At 57.2% G+C, this 15,125-nt stretch overlaps 1 protein-coding gene across 1 annotated transcript in view; it reads right to left on the minus strand.

Moving 5' to 3' along the window:
* The window catches only part of RBFOX3 (RNA binding fox-1 homolog 3), a 409,370-nt gene extending 397,136 nt beyond the window's left edge, over positions 1–12,234 (minus strand). Inside the window, exon 1 of the mRNA XM_041727166.1 lies at positions 12,134–12,234. The gene's annotated coding sequence lies outside the window, so the exon portion shown is untranslated. The remainder of the gene's footprint in view (positions 1–12,133) is intronic.
* Positions 12,235–15,125: the final 2,891 nt, after the last annotated feature.

Here is a 15,125-nt window from a genome sequence, read left to right on the forward strand (position 1 = left end):
TGCCATGAAGACAGGGACGAGGGACACCTGGGGGCTCAGCGGCTGAGCATCTGTCTGCCTTCAGCCCAGGGCGTGATCCTGGGGTCCTGGGATCGAGTCCCACATCGGGCTCCCTGAGTGGAGCCTGCTTCTCCCTCTGCCTGTGCCTCTGCTTCTCTCTGTGTCTCTCATGAAAAAAATAAATAAAATCTTAAAAAAAAAAAAAAAAGACAGGGACAGACGGAGCCATAAGGAGGGGCTCTCAGGATGGCTCTTCATGTCTTCTGTGTGAAAGTACACCAGCATTCCCAATGTCCACCCAACCTGGACACGGCTGTAGCTGCAGCTCTGCCTCGAAGCTTGTGGAAGGATCCAGAAGCTCCCCCATTTGCCTTCACCATCTACCTCACCAGCCAAGCAGGACATCAGGGTGAACGCTTCACCTACAGCCTGGGCCCTGCCCTTTTCTGCTGGTGTTCTGGACACAGAGGCTGAGCCTGCAGATAGGAGAAAGGTGCCTCTGCCCATTCGGAGGGCCCCGCTCTCTGAGGGGCAGACGAAGAATCTGGCCGGAAGGAATCCCGGCCTGGCTTCTTTCTCCTACCTGGGTCCACTCTTATCCCACCTTCCCTATTGGTTCTCAAAACAATCCCCTGCAGAAATTCTGATAGCATGGTCTGGGCATGTGCCATGCAGGCAACAGGTGCAGGGATGCTCGGGGTTGCGGCTGTTCTCACACGCCTGGCCAGGCGCACGTGTGTGCTCCCCAAAGAAGCCAGAGCCTATGCAGGGGCTGAAGCACGCACGCGCACACTCTCTCTCTCTCACACATACACACACACACACACACACACACACACACACACACACTCCTCGCTGTTAAGGACCCAGAATGATGTATTCTCTGTTCTCCCAGCTATAATTATTTTAGCGTGGGAGACAAATTCTGTCTCCAGTAACTCAGAAGCGCTACATTAGAATATCACATTCTGTGGTCTTGGAAAATCTGTATAGTATCCCAGCCCCTTCCCTCCATCCTGGGGCACAAAGAGGCTCTTCAGATGGGTGAACACACCACGGAGGCCCAGCACAGAGGGCTTCACGCCTGCTCCAAGCCGATCTACTTAGAGACCTCGGAACCACACATGCAGGTAACCATGGCAACTTTGGGGAAGTTAAAAAAAAATAATAATAAGTTTGTGAGTTGTTGGTTGTTATTTGGTGCCTGGGTGGGTTGGGTTCTCTCCTTCTTTTTAAAGATAACAAGGTCCCTGAATCACACTTCTCTGAGTGTTTTGGGTAAGCGTCCAAGGCAGCAGCTGCCTCCAGACGTTTAATTACCTTCTGAGGGGGAAGCACGTGTCACGTCTGAGCACCACTGTCACAAGTCTGGGTTCTGTCCTCAGGGCGGGTTGTTCTCCAATGGGGTGACCTTGGGCCAGCCCGCCTCCAGAGTGTCACAGTGCCCCTCTCAGCACCTGCTCCTCCCTAGAAGTCTGGAGACTAGCAATCCAGTTCCCTCTGGGTCCCAGGATGTCACTCACACATCGTCCTCTGTGGGGAGCCCCCCGACCAGAGCCCAATCCCTGCACACAATCACCCCCCAACACACACACAGGTGTGCACAGAGGGCCAGCAGGCCTGTGCATAAACTCCAGTCCCCCAAAACCATATCCCTCCCCACACTCAGAAACACCAGGTGCCCTCAAAGGGCCCGGTGGCGTGGCCTCAGTGGGACCACTGGCCTGGGCACCAGTCTTTCCCCATGAAGCCAACAAGGCTTTTGATGCCAAGAAACACCCTCACGTGGACGGGGCGTGTGCACATGCATGCATCCACGCGCGCACACCTCCATGGTTCAGTGGCCCGCTCGTGGCCATGCCAGCACGCTAAGTCAGGGTGGGAGGCAGTGCCATGCCACCAAGCACGCTGCCTTGATTGTGTGCAGAGCACCTCGGAGCCGAACAATGGTGGAGCCCCGCCCACGGCGCCGGCTGGAGTTTGCGTGTTGTTTATCACACACGGAAGACGGGCGCGCTGGAGAGCTCTTGACGGCCACCGCGAGGCTCCGTGTCACAGCTGTGGTGCCAATGGGCTGGGCACACGGCTGTGAAAAAAGGAATTATTTTTTTTAAGGCAGAAAAATCCTAAATGGCCCTTTTCAGCGTTTCTGTGCACATAATTGTAGTATCCAAGTTAATGAAAGGCCTGGCATGCTGGCGGACTGAATACCCGCTAATGCCGCAGCCCGTGCCTCACGTGGAGCGACTCCAGCACCATCGTGGAAATCAGACCCCAGTGGGGAGGTGGGAGAGGGCGGGCAGGGAGGTGGGAAAAGCGTGCAATAAAGAACGTTTCTAGGAATGACAGGACTCCCACGCGGGATCATATCATCAATTAGCCAGTGGGAGGGCCGAGCAGCCCTTGGCATCTCATTTCCACAAAGACGAAGTTTCCTTGAGGAAACTGCCAGGGTCTTCAAGGCACTGAAATAAGACACAGAACAAATGAAGAAGGCCGGAGCAGGGCCTGGCCAGTACTCAGGCGCCCAGCCCTGGCACCCAGCAGGGGCCCGTGTGGGCTGAAGACACGGGTGGAACCCCCCAGTGCCCGAGGTGAGCACGTACAACACACACGCGGGCAGGTATGCCACATGCTCCGCACACATGTGTGTGCACACATGCATCCACAGACACGCATGTGTGTGCACATATCCTCTGCTGTCAGGTCGGGGTCCTCTAGTCTGACCCCCATACATTCTAGTCTGTGGCTCTCCCAGTGCCAGGTGCTAAGGAGACAAATGCCCTGCAAATGTGTTCTCCAGATTTTGCCCCAAAGGAAGGCCCTACAGCACATCCCCCAAGTAGACCCCTGGGGTCTTCAGGCTCCAATCCCCCCAACCCCTCGGTGCTCACAGTATGTCAGATCGTCCAACAGTCCATTCTGGAGCCTTCAAACCTACACCCAAGGGGGCTCCCACCTCAAAGGCCCCGGGAAGCAGTCCAGCTCAGCCAGCTAAGTAGAGGTGACTGATTTATTCTGACCGTCCTGACTCTTAACGACACCGCTCTCCTCCAGCCGTGCATGGCTTTAATTGTCCATCCAGCAGGGCAGGGAGGAACCGTAAATCTTTCCTCTCGGCTGCTCTGAGCTCAGCGCTGCTTGACCTGCCATTGCCAGCCCCTCCCCTGCATCCCGCTGGAGAAGTCTGCCGGCTTTGAAGGAGAAGAAGGGAGGAAGGGGGAAGGGGAGCAGGAGAAAGAGAACCAGGCTATGGGGTCAGGGAGGGGGAGAGAAGGATGGGCAGGAGGACACATGTGGCCACGTGCTCTGGCTGCTAATGGGGGTGGGGCACTGCAGAGGACTCACCGCTGCGGCCTCGAGGTGCAACGTGCATGGGGTGCAGGGACTGCACCCTCCGGCCCTCACTCTCAAGCAGCCCGACTCCAGTAAAGCAGGGCCTGCATCCCTTCGCCTTGCTGGAAAACAGCACAGCTCTGAAAGGAACCCACTGGGGAGGAAATAATATTTCTCTATCCCATCTGCATTGTGTATGCAACCGAGCCCCAGCTTGGGGCACAGGGACCTGCCCATAAGAGACGGGGGCGGGCCACAGGTGCAGAGCCCCAGACGTGGTGCTGGTACAAAAGGCCCAGCCTCAGGCCCCAAAGCACACCTCCTCCCCCTTCCAGCAGGCTTAATTTTTCTGTAATGTTGGTGTATATTAATGCATTTCGAGGTAGTGCACATCACAGTTATGATTATTACCTAAAGACTTCCTTTACAGCCCTCATTTCTAGCGCTCATTACTTTCTGAAAAATTATCCTCGGGGGCCGAAATTTTCCAAGTCTGGTCTTGTGAGTTTTCTTCTTAGGATCCAAGCAAAACATGTTATTGTGTCCACGATGGGAAGGGGGAGGGGGCTCTTCCTTAGTTGGTCTCCGTGGTGACACAGAGCCAAGAAAGAATAACATGATAACAGGGCGGGGGGGGGGGGGGGGCGGGATGAAGGGGGCAGAGATCGGACGCTACAGTTCCAACACATAAATACAGACACTGTTATCAATGACCTGGTTTCAGTTTTACCCATCTGTTCTGTGCAGACACTTCTACTTTTAAAATGAGATTTCAACCTAGGTGCAGGGAAGCACCCATGCATTTAGCACAGACAAGTCAGGAAAGCAAACACTCATCATTTCAACATCGTCAATGCACATTCAGAGTTGCACACATATCATCCAACTCAAGGGCAAACTTGCAGAAAGATCACAGTCATAGCCAGGAGACACTGAAGAGTCAAAAGAATAAGGATTCTATGTGCATTCCTCTTAATTGTCCTAGGAGAGATCTGCGGTGAGAAAAAAAATGTACTTGCTGGTAGTCATGCTGGAAAGTTGTCCCAGACACCACAGAAGGGCTTTCGTGGTGAGGGCAAGGGTAACTAGCGGGCTCCCCACCAAACAAAGGTCATCATCCAGCCTCTGACTCCCTGCCCTCGGCCAGGAGGCTGACTTGCAGCACGCTAACACTCGACGTGACGTGGGTTGTCCACGAGCACTGCTCACAATATTACACCACTGAAAATCATAATCTTCACCTTAGATTTCTCCAGCTCTTCCCCTTTCTGCTAAGATTCCAAAACACTTGACTAATGTACCCGTGGATGGCACCCCTATGAGGCAGGCAGCGAGCGCTATCAAGTCCATTATGAGCAGCTCGGGGAGCGCAGCGGTGACGTTGGTGAACCACAGCCCCATCTCTAGTCTACAAGAAACCTGTGTAAGCAGCCCCTGGAGCCCCGGTTCCACCTCACCTGTCCCTGCAGTGGGGGCCCCAGCCGTGCCTAACAGCACCGCTGTGGTCCCTTCAATGAGGAAGAGTCAATATTCCAGAAAGACACACACACTTTATGTTTACTGCTAATGGTTTCCCCAAAACTATGTTTTGGTTTGTCACTCATCTCGGTACTAAAAGCAGAGGTGGGACAGAGAATCTCTCCGGCTGAGAGTAAATGCCATGATGGGATCCACAGTTCCAGAAGAGGCTGGGAAGGGTGGTGGTGGGAGTGGGGTCACGATGCTTCTTCCTTTCAGCACCACCATGGAAAACCCAGCTGGCAATGACCTAGGGCCCTCAACTCTGAGAATCCAAGGCCACTCTTACAAAAGCAAAGAGCCCAGCTGCAGTACCCCCCTAACTGTGGTTTGTGAAACTGTGGCCACGCCCACCCCCACCCCCACCCCGGGGAGCAGAAGCATGAGGAGGGAGAGGTGGCCCATTGAGGCAACAACATACCATGAGGAAGCAAGAGCCCTCCATTCTCCCAGTGCCCTGGTCAGAGTGACCCCTGGTCCACAGCCCCATGGACAGGACCTGGCTCACGTCCCTCTGCCTGGTCTGGCTTTGAGAACCTGGGCTGCTGGGCTGCTCCTGGGGACGCCTCCAGCCCACCCAAGTAAGAAATGCTATAGAGAGATGCTCAGCCTCATCTTGGCACCTGGAACCATTTCAAAACCAAAATGCAGAGTCTGCGTCCTTAACTCAGACAAGATGTTCATCCCTCTAGTAGGCAGCTGGACCAGAAAAGGCCACACTCACTACTGGCTGCTGTGAGCCTACTAAGTGCCAGCTCCTTGCTATGTGCTGCCTCCCCAGCGCTCAGCTGAGTAAACGGGTTTGAGAGCTTGCTCCGGCCACGGGGTTGGAAGTCTGCATTCCCTCCCAAGAACACGCTGCGGTCAGCTACCCGCCACCAAGCCCCAGTGTGGGCAGGCGCTTGCCTCCTCCATGCACTGGGCTGACGAGCAGAGCCGCTGCTCCAGTGGGCTCGAGGTCTCCAGAAAGGTAAGAAAGCTACAGCTTTGCTCAGAAGTTGCATAGCATTTCAACATGCATCTAAATGTGCGTCCTGGAGGTGAAGGGTGCTTCTTCTACAATCAGCCCATGGCAGGAACGCCAGGGACGGGCCATCTCAGGGAATCCCTGTTAACAAGGGGACTAACTAACCAAGGGTTCAGACTAGACCTCCAGGGACAGGCCAGGCTGTAAGGATGAATCAGCACGTGCTGCTGGAGTCTGGCAGGAGCCACAACACAACCCATTCTGATTTTCCTTCCTCTCCTCCCGTCCAAGGTAATGGGACACAGGAAAACCTGGTGTGTGTGGCCATCTCGCGCAAACTACTGGGAAATCATCTTCACACCTCCGGCTGAAAACAAGAGCTACACGGCCCTTCTTGCCACTGCCAACAGCAAAGAAAAAAATATGGGGTTGGGAAGAAGAGACCAGCGGGAGCTGTGCTGAAGGTGCCCAGCTGCTCCTACATAAGACCCGGGAGCGGCGCCCTATACCCGAGTCTCAGAAGAAAAGTTCCAGAAGATCTAGGAGTTATTTCCTGTTTAATCCAGTAGAGAAACTTCTCATTTATACTCAGTAGGGATTTTAAACTACTAGTTTAGCGAGAGATTATTTCCAAATGTACCTGGGTGTGTGCTCGTTCCTCTTTACCTCCCCAGAGATATCCATGCACTTTTTAATAGAACTAAACTTGATGTTCCTTGGCCTTCACAGAGATTCCCCTTTCTGCACACAGAGGCTTCAGTGCTGAGAACGGTGTGCTTCTCTGTGCTCTCATTATCCTGGCCTACAAGAAAGCTCTCCTGAGACATGATACCCAGCCCAGGAATCACCAGTCACCTGGGGCCCGGATCGTCATCCCTCGGTCTCATTTGCTGTCACAGACAAGGAGACATCGGTGAGCAGGGCTGCAGTGTTCCAGATATTCAAAGGGAGACCTCCGAATGTGCCCTAGGCTTGTGCACTACGCTGCCCACACAACTGTAATGGCCTGCCCTGCGAGAAGGGATTTTTTTGGAGGGGACTATGTTACTTTTAGCTTATTTGTCTCAGTAGAAGGACAATTTTGAAGTGAAACTAAAATGTCTCAGAGAAATCAAGGCACACAGATTCTCCTGTTATGTAGAGAAGATAGAAGTTATGATCTTGTCTGCCTGCACCCCGCCCCCCCACCGCCAAAAGGAACCTGATGTAACTGTGCAGAGTCTGGCTGCTAGCAGGTGCCTGCCCCAACAGTTCCCTCACCTGCAAGTGGGACTCTTTTCTAAAAGGGCTGAAATAGACATACCTGAGCACCTGCCTCTCCTCCTGGTTGCTAATCACTGTCCAGCGCTACGCTGGACCAGAAGAGCTAGCCACTCCCTGCAGCGCTCAGCAGACACCTGGCAGACACCTGCACACACAAGCACTGATGACCGCGACAGGATCTCAGAAGGAGCCTGGCATGGCCAGGTACAGCAGTGGCTTCACCCATGCCCCCTGTTTTTGTAGAACCTTGGGAGGAAGATCTCAGAGCCACTAACCAACGCAGTAAGTGGATGAAGTTCTGCTAAAAACACATATATCCTCCCCCTCCTTTTTCTACTGAGACTATGCTCTGGCTTTAGACACTAAATCTTAAAATATATATATATATATTTAAAGATTTTATTTATTTATTTATTTATTTATTTATTTATTTATTTAGAGACAGAGAGAGAGAGAGAGGCAGAGACACAGGCAGAGGGAGAAGCAGGCTCTATGCCGGGAGCCCGACACGGGACTCAGGACTCCAGGATCACGCCCTGGGCCAAAGGCAGGCGCTAAACCGCTAAGCCACCCAGGGGTCCCCTACATTTTTTTTTCAACAAGAACTGCTTTGCTCTTTATCCTCAGAGAACACCACAGACTCTAAAGACCCCACCTCCCCTAACATGAAATTGATGCTAACAAGTTACAACCCACCTCCCAGGTGAAATCAGCAGGAACCAGCCCTGAGCTACACAGGAAGAGCGGATACTAGATCCAGAGGAAGGTGTCCCTATCGCACAGTCGAGCACATCTTTAAGCCTCTAATTTAAAATAAAATTGAGTCTTTCCTAGGCCTGGCTGGCCATCCCTCGTGGTGGCCTGTCTTGCTCCCTAAGAGGAGCGTTCGGATCTGCTCCACCTAAACTGGCAACACTTTCCAAAAGGCCATTTGTATACTGTGTACTGTGAGCTTCCCTCCTCCCCCCCCCTTATTAAAGGAAACACTTTCAAATAAAGTAACAGATCGTATGCTCTTTATTATCTCAACTCACCTTCTAAGGCATGATTTGGTGGCAGCTCAAGTGTTGGAGAAACTGCCATAGCAAATTAATCTACTTAGTGCACTGCACTTTAAAACGTATATTTTATAAACTAAATCAGTTCTTTAAGGTATTTAAGCAAGGACACTCATCCTCTGTCTGCAGATCCCCCACAAAGAACAGACCCTACTGTGTACTCAATTATTACCACTATCCAACTGTTCATTGAAAGCTGTCCTCAACTCTCCTAGCTAATGCAAGCAGAAAGTCACATATGAAGTGCCCGCATCCCTCAGAAAGTACAAGAGGAAAAACAGACGTGAAGGGAGGCAGACAGACAGACACAGCCATGGGGGAGATGCAACCATAACATTATAAATAAAAGAAGCTGCAATGGTTCAGAGAGAAACCTACTTCAGAGAGGCTGCAGAAAATAAGATGTTTCGGTTGCCTGAATGTTTCATGAACCTGTGAAAATAACGTGCTGCTTTATAAAAGAACTTGGGGAGACACTGCGGCTCATCGAAAAGATGTAGGTGCAAATGGGATGTGTTCATCAAGCTGGTCTGTTCCGCGGCAGGAAAGGCCTGTGGCGGGTGGGGATTTGGGGAAAGGCAGGTGCCCGATGAGGAGCATCTCTGTTCAAGGGGGGAAAGTTTCAAGATGGTTTTTTTTCCCCTTCACTTGTTTAAAAATAAAAAATTTCTCACCAAATGTCAGCTGTGTGTCAGGTTCCATTTGTCTTTATAACAGAGTATCAAGAAGGAGTGTGGAAATAAGCACAGAGAGACAACTGACCACAGACTGCAGGTGCATGAACAGCCGGGCTGGAGGAAGGGCTGTAATCCCTGGGAAATAACATTCCAGGGTGGAGTTTGGCTCCCACTTCTCCCTCCTGCGTGGTTCCTCTAGGCCCCATATACAGCCCCCCTCACCCCACCACCCTGACGCGTCTGGGTGGGATAGGAGGAGCTCCCTTCACTGCTGATTCCACAAGCATACGCTGAATAGCATGCATGTGCAGGAGGAGGTGGGCATAAATCAGCCAGGATCCTTGCCCATAAGAGCAAGGTGCCTCCAACCTGTACACGTCAAAGAATGAAGGAGCCTCAGGTCATGGTTGAAGGGGGCTCTGGGAAGAAGTCAGCTGAGTGGAACAGGCCTGAGCTATGTACCAGGCTGGCAGGATCCACAACTAGGGCTAGCACATATTTTGGCCGCTGCCACGTCTCACGTATCCCCAGATATCAAAGAGCTCCATAATTTCTCTCCATTTCTCCCACAAGCCGTTGGCAAGGCTCAAAGTTAAATAAGTGGCAGGAACACCACAGAAGGCCCACTCTGGAATGGCACCCAGGAGTCCTCCTACCTGCTTCCTTCCTAAATCTGCCTCTTCACTGGCCCTGGGCTCCCCTGGCTCTGCGTGCACCTCAGCAGCCCTCCCCTTCCCCCTAGCAGGGTGAGGGCGAGCGCCCGCAGCGCCCCCAGCGGCCCCAGTACAATGTCGGAGGCGGGAGGGCGGAGCGCGGGCAGCGCGCCCCTGGCCCTGTCCTTGGTGCTGCCCCGGGCTGCCCGCCCAAGGAGCCCTAGGTGGCAGGGGCCGCCCAGACCGCCGCCTTCCCTCCAGCCTGGCCTCTGGCCCTTGCCGAAGGGCAGTGAGCACACCCAGCTCTGCTGCTGCTCCTATTGGAGGGCACTGGGCGAGGGGCATTCAGAATGAGCCAGGGGGCAGGCTGGGGGGGGGGGGGGAAGGGGAGGGGGCTCCTGAGATTCCCAGCTTCTCCCAGCATCCTAAGACAACATAAGGCCCAGGGAGGTGGACAGAGGTCTCTCTAGGCCCAGATCCCTGGAGGGTGGGTCAGATAAATCGTTTAAGTCCTCTTTTCATGGGGGAAGAAATCGCTGTTGGAAATGGGCAACTCATGCCAGCAAACCCCAGCAGCTCCAACGCAAACAGCCTATAGGCCACTGGCCAGCCGTCCCCCTTACACACCACTGCCTCACCAGGCCCAGACTGGCTGGCCTGAGTGCGCCCGTGTCACTCTGCCTCTGCTCCCAAAATCCCCAGGGTTTCCCACCTCACCCACACTGTTACTACCCTCCCTGAAACTCCTGGCAGGGAAATGAGGGGTTAAGTGTCGCTTCCAGGAGTGTGCGGTGGCGAGCCTGTGCCCACGCAGAGAGGCCTCCAGTCCCCAGGGAGGGATGAGGGTGGCAGCCTTGAGGTCCTCCTCGTTCACCAGTGGAGGCGGGAAGGGAGGGGGTGCACATGGCTGGTGCTTAGAGGCGCCCTCCCCTGACCCTGCCCCAGGCCCCCACTGGAGGAGTGGCCCCCCTACGTTACATGCACCCCACTTTCATCAGGGGGTGCTTTTGCTGCAACTTTTCTCTCTCTCCCTTCACAATTTTTGCTCACCTGGAGGGTCTGGTTTTAATTAGTGTAATATCCCCGTTAACAACGCAGCCTAATTAAGACATCCGCCCAAATCCACTATGCACAATTAACAAGCAGGTTCTGTGGCGATGTTTATACTTTTACTTATTTTTTATTTATTTATGTATGTATTTATCTTTTGCAGACCCGTAAAACCAAAGCTGTCTTCTGACTGAAAGACCTCATGATGGGCGACCTGACTCCATTAGCCTGGAACCTGCTAGGCGCTGAGTGCCGGGGGCACCTGGTGGTGCACCCAGGGCGTTCCTGAGCAGAGAGGGTGTTTCAGCAGGAACTTAGTGACCCTGCGCGTGCAGAACCCCGACTTCACTTCACCTCTAGCTCGGGGTAGGGGATCGCCTGAGAGATGGATCCTCGGTCCCTGTCCTTCACCTCCACCACCGGGTGTTCGCAGGCAGGAAGAGTGGCGCCCCAGGAGTCCTTTTTTAAAGTGACCACTAAAAAATAAACCCAGTCCCTTGGAAAAGCTGGAAAGCTCTCACGGAGGAGTTTCCCTCACCCGGCAGGACCCCGTGCCCTCTGGCGGGAGGGAGCTCCAGACTCCCAGGAACACCGCCACCCCCACCCCCAGGAGACTGTGGATCCGGGGGCTGCGCTGGGGCGCACAGGGTCGGTCCTCGGCGGGCGCCGCTCCCTCGATCTCACGCGGACAGGATGAGGGTCCCGCGGGGAGGCTCCGCGCCCCGAGGAGGAGGGGACCCCAGGCCCTGTGCCTGCCGGGGCACCGCGGAGGCAGCCGCCCGAAGGGACGAGCGCCACCGCCTCCCGGGGCCGCTGGGGCAGAAAGTTTGGGCCAGGGTTGCGCCCGCCGCGCGGCTCCAGCTCCCCCGCGGGCCGTGCTGGCCCCTGGGGCGGCCACAGCGGGGAGCCGCAGCCCCGGCTCGGGCTGGAGATCCGCTGGGAGCGCCCCCAGCCGCCCCCCGGAGGCCCCGCGCTCCTAGCCACCCCCACCGCGGCGCCTACCCTCGCGCACGGCGCAGCGCGGCCCCGGGGCTCTCCAGGGAGCCGAGGAGCCCCTTCCTCCCTTCCGCCCAACTCCTTTGCGTCCTCCACTCCTCGCCGGAGCCTCCCCGGGGCCTCGGGCAGGGCTCTCCGGGCCTGGGTGCGGGGACAGAAGGGCAGCGCACCCCGCGGGGTCCCAGCCCCCGCTCCCACTCGCGGGCTCCGGCCGCCTCCCCGGATGCGCCCCGCCGGGCCGGGATCTCCGTGCGCCTCGGCCTCCCCCCGCTGGGGAGTTCCCCGCGCCGGGCATTGTGCCGCCGCCGCCACCACCGCCGCCACCGCCACCGCCACCGCCACCGCCACCGCCACCGCCGCGCGGCGCGCGGGACTCCCCGGCGTCTCCATGGAGCCCGACCCCGGGGCCTTCCCATTCACAAAACCGTCCCTCCGGCCTCCGGCTGGGCCACGTGCCGCGACCCCAGCCCGGGAGGGACCCGGGCACCCAGACCCGGTGCGTGCGGACACCCCCTGACCCCGAGGGCGCCCCCCTCCCCGCGCGCCCCTCCCCGCCCGGGCCACGCGAAGGTGAGGACCCGCAGGGCGCGCGGCGGCGAGGGTCGGGCTACTCACGGGCTCAGCGCTCCCCGCGGCAGGTGACGGGGGCCCGGCGGCCATGCCCCGGCTGCATCCCGGCCCCGAGCGGGCAGCGGAGCGGGCGGCGAGGGGCGAGGGGCGCGGGGCGCGGGGCGCGGGGCCGGGCTCGGCGGCGGCGGCCGCGTGTCCTCCGAGCGGGCGGGCGCTGGGGCGGGCCCGGGCTGTCCGGGGAGGCTCCCGGCTCCGGAGCTGCCCCGCGGCTCGGCGCTCCGCGCTCGCTCCTGCTCGCCGCCGCCTCCTCTCCGTCTGCTCCCCTCCCTCCCGCCCTCCTTCTCCCTCTCTCCTCCCCCTTTCGCTCTCCCTCTCCCGGTTCCTCCGGCTCGCTCGGCTGGAGCGAGGAGACAGCGGGAGCACGCGGCGGCGGCCGGCGGGGGAGGAGTGGGCGAAGCGCAGGGGTCCCCAGGGCCCGGAGCTGCCCGGTCCCCCGAGCGCCGCCCTCCAGCCCTGGCCCCGCCTCTCCTCCCTCCCTCCCTCCCGCCTGCCCGCGGGGCGGTCGTGGGCCGGCAGCTCCTCGGAGGGCCCCTGCCCTCCCACCTCCCGGCTCTGGCCCTGGGCCTGCGGTGGAACTCAGGCACAGCGGGGGTGAATGCCCCCCTACACTCCTCTTCCACTCGCTCCACAGGCCCCCCACTCCCTTACCTAGGCCTGAAATTCAGTGCCTTGCCCTCCTCCAGATGGAGAGTGAAGGGGCCACACAGGGTCACGGCTGGGGCGGTTCTCCAGATTGGCGAAGGTAACCTGTGTAAACATCCCTGCCCTGGCCTGGACGTGGGGCTATCACTGTGGGAGGTCGCCTAGGATTTGCCTCAAATCAGGAGAGCAGGTTGTCCCTGTTCTTACTCCATCCTCCCCCAACCTGGGGGAAGAGGCCCTGGTTTAGGGGCTGGGAGGGGAGAAGGAAAGCCAAAGGTAAGGGTGGCAGAGTGGGGACCCTGTGGGCTGGTGGGATGAGACCCACAGAGGACAGGAATGTCAGCACCAAAGGCAGGAGGACCTGGACTGTCCCAAGCAGAACCACAGGATCGGGCAGACCTTACTTCTGTTTCTAAGCAAAACACAGATGCTGTGCCCAGAACACCACAGGGGAGGAGGGGTGAGCTGTAACCTCAAAGACGTTCTCAATCTAAAAACAAACGAAAAACCATCCCAGGTTGCTTTTACTTCTGGATGATGCTTCTCCGGGCGGCGGCGGCTCGGGCGGAGCGCGCAGCGCGGCGGGGGGGCTCGGGCGGAGCGGGCCGGGCCGGGGACGGCGGCGGGGCGGGGCGGGGCGGGGCGGGGCGGGGGCGCACCCTGGCGGCCGCAGCGCCGCCCGCGGAGCCCCGGCGGGGGAGGAGTGGGCGAAGCGCAGGGGTCCCCAGGGCCCGGAGCTGCCCGGTCCCCCGAGCGCCGCCCTCCAGCCCTGGCCCCGCCTCTCCTCCCTCCCTCCCTCCCGCCTGCCCGCGGGGCGGTCGTGGGCCGGCAGCTCCTCGGAGGGCCCCTGCCCTCCCACCTCCCGGCTCTGGCCCTGGGCCTGCGGTGGAACTCAGGCACAGCGGGGGTGAATGCCCCCCTACACTCCTCTTCCACTCGCTCCACAGGCCCCCCACTCCCTTACCTAGGCCTGAAATTCAGTGCCTTGCCCTCCTCCAGATGGAGAGTGAAGGGGCCACACAGGGTCACGGCTGGGGCGGTTCTCCAGATTGGCGAAGGTAACCTGTGTAAACATCCCTGCCCTGCCCTGGCCTGGACGTGGGGCTATCACTGTGGGAGGTCGCCTAGGATTTGCCTCAAATCAGGAGAGCAGGTTGTCCCTGTTCTTACTCCATCCTCCCCCAACCTGGGGGAAGAGGCCCTGGTTTAGGGGCTGGGAGGGGAGAAGGAAAGCCAAAGGTAAGGAGGGTGGCAGAGTGGGGACCCTGTGGGCTGGTCGGATGAGACCCACAGAGGACAGGAATGTCAGCACCAAAGGCAGGAGGACCTGGACTGTCCCAAGCAGAACCACAGGATCGGGCAGACCTTACTTCTGTTTCTAAGCAAAACACAGATGCTGTGCCCAGAACACCACAGGGGAGGAGGGGTGAGCTGTAACCTCAAAGACGTTCTCAATCTAAAAACAAACGAAAAACCATCCCAGGTTGCTTTTTACTTCTGGATGATGCTTCTGGAACCCTAGGATTCCTCTCTGTACCTGACTAATAAATGCCTTGTCTACCAGCAAGGCAGCTGCTTGGATGATTGAACTTTCCCCAGCCCCCATATTTAAAATGGCACATCCCTGCTCAGAAGACCTAATTGGCTTTCTCTGTCCTCCGCTGTCAGATGGTCCAGGCTTCTGTGGCCTCCAACTCGCGGCTGGGCCCACCCACTACCCATCACCCAACTGTCTCCCTACAGGCAGGCCTCTTCCTTCACAGGCAAGTAATAGCTCCTTATAGGTCGCTCTTCTAGATCATTCCAGAAAAGCTCTCTGAAGACAGCACCAAATCCTGTTCCCAAGCTCCATCAGACCCAGCCGGCACTCAGCACCACAGACCCATGGTGCTCCTGTGTGGGTGGGCTGAAGTTGGCAGCTGTGGCAGCTTGAGCCACAGGACCTGCACAATGGGATCCCCCCTTGGAGACAGGCCCCAGCAAGGCTGGCCTCACGGCGAGCCCTAGGGAATGTGCCCTTCCAGCTGCAGCTGCTGTCCACTAGGGATCTGGCCAGAAAAGGGCACAGGACCAACCTGTACGTCCTCATACCAGGAACACCCAGGAGGTTGTCCATCTTGGGATAGCATAAAAGAAGATTTTATACACCTCTGACTTGGAAACTTTGTTGGTTTTCGTGTTTTCTTGTTTGTTTAAGTGAGAACAGGGAGGAGAAGCTGAGAATGGTACTTTGCACTGATAATTAGGGACAAAACAAGAGATTTACTTCAGAGACATTTTAGTCAAGGGCACACAACTAATTTTGTTCCCTCTAAAACCCCACTAAAACTACCAA

This window comes from Vulpes lagopus, chromosome 12, assembly GCF_018345385.1.
Source record: "Vulpes lagopus strain Blue_001 chromosome 12, ASM1834538v1, whole genome shotgun sequence".
NCBI lineage: Eukaryota > Metazoa > Chordata > Mammalia > Carnivora > Canidae > Vulpes > Vulpes lagopus.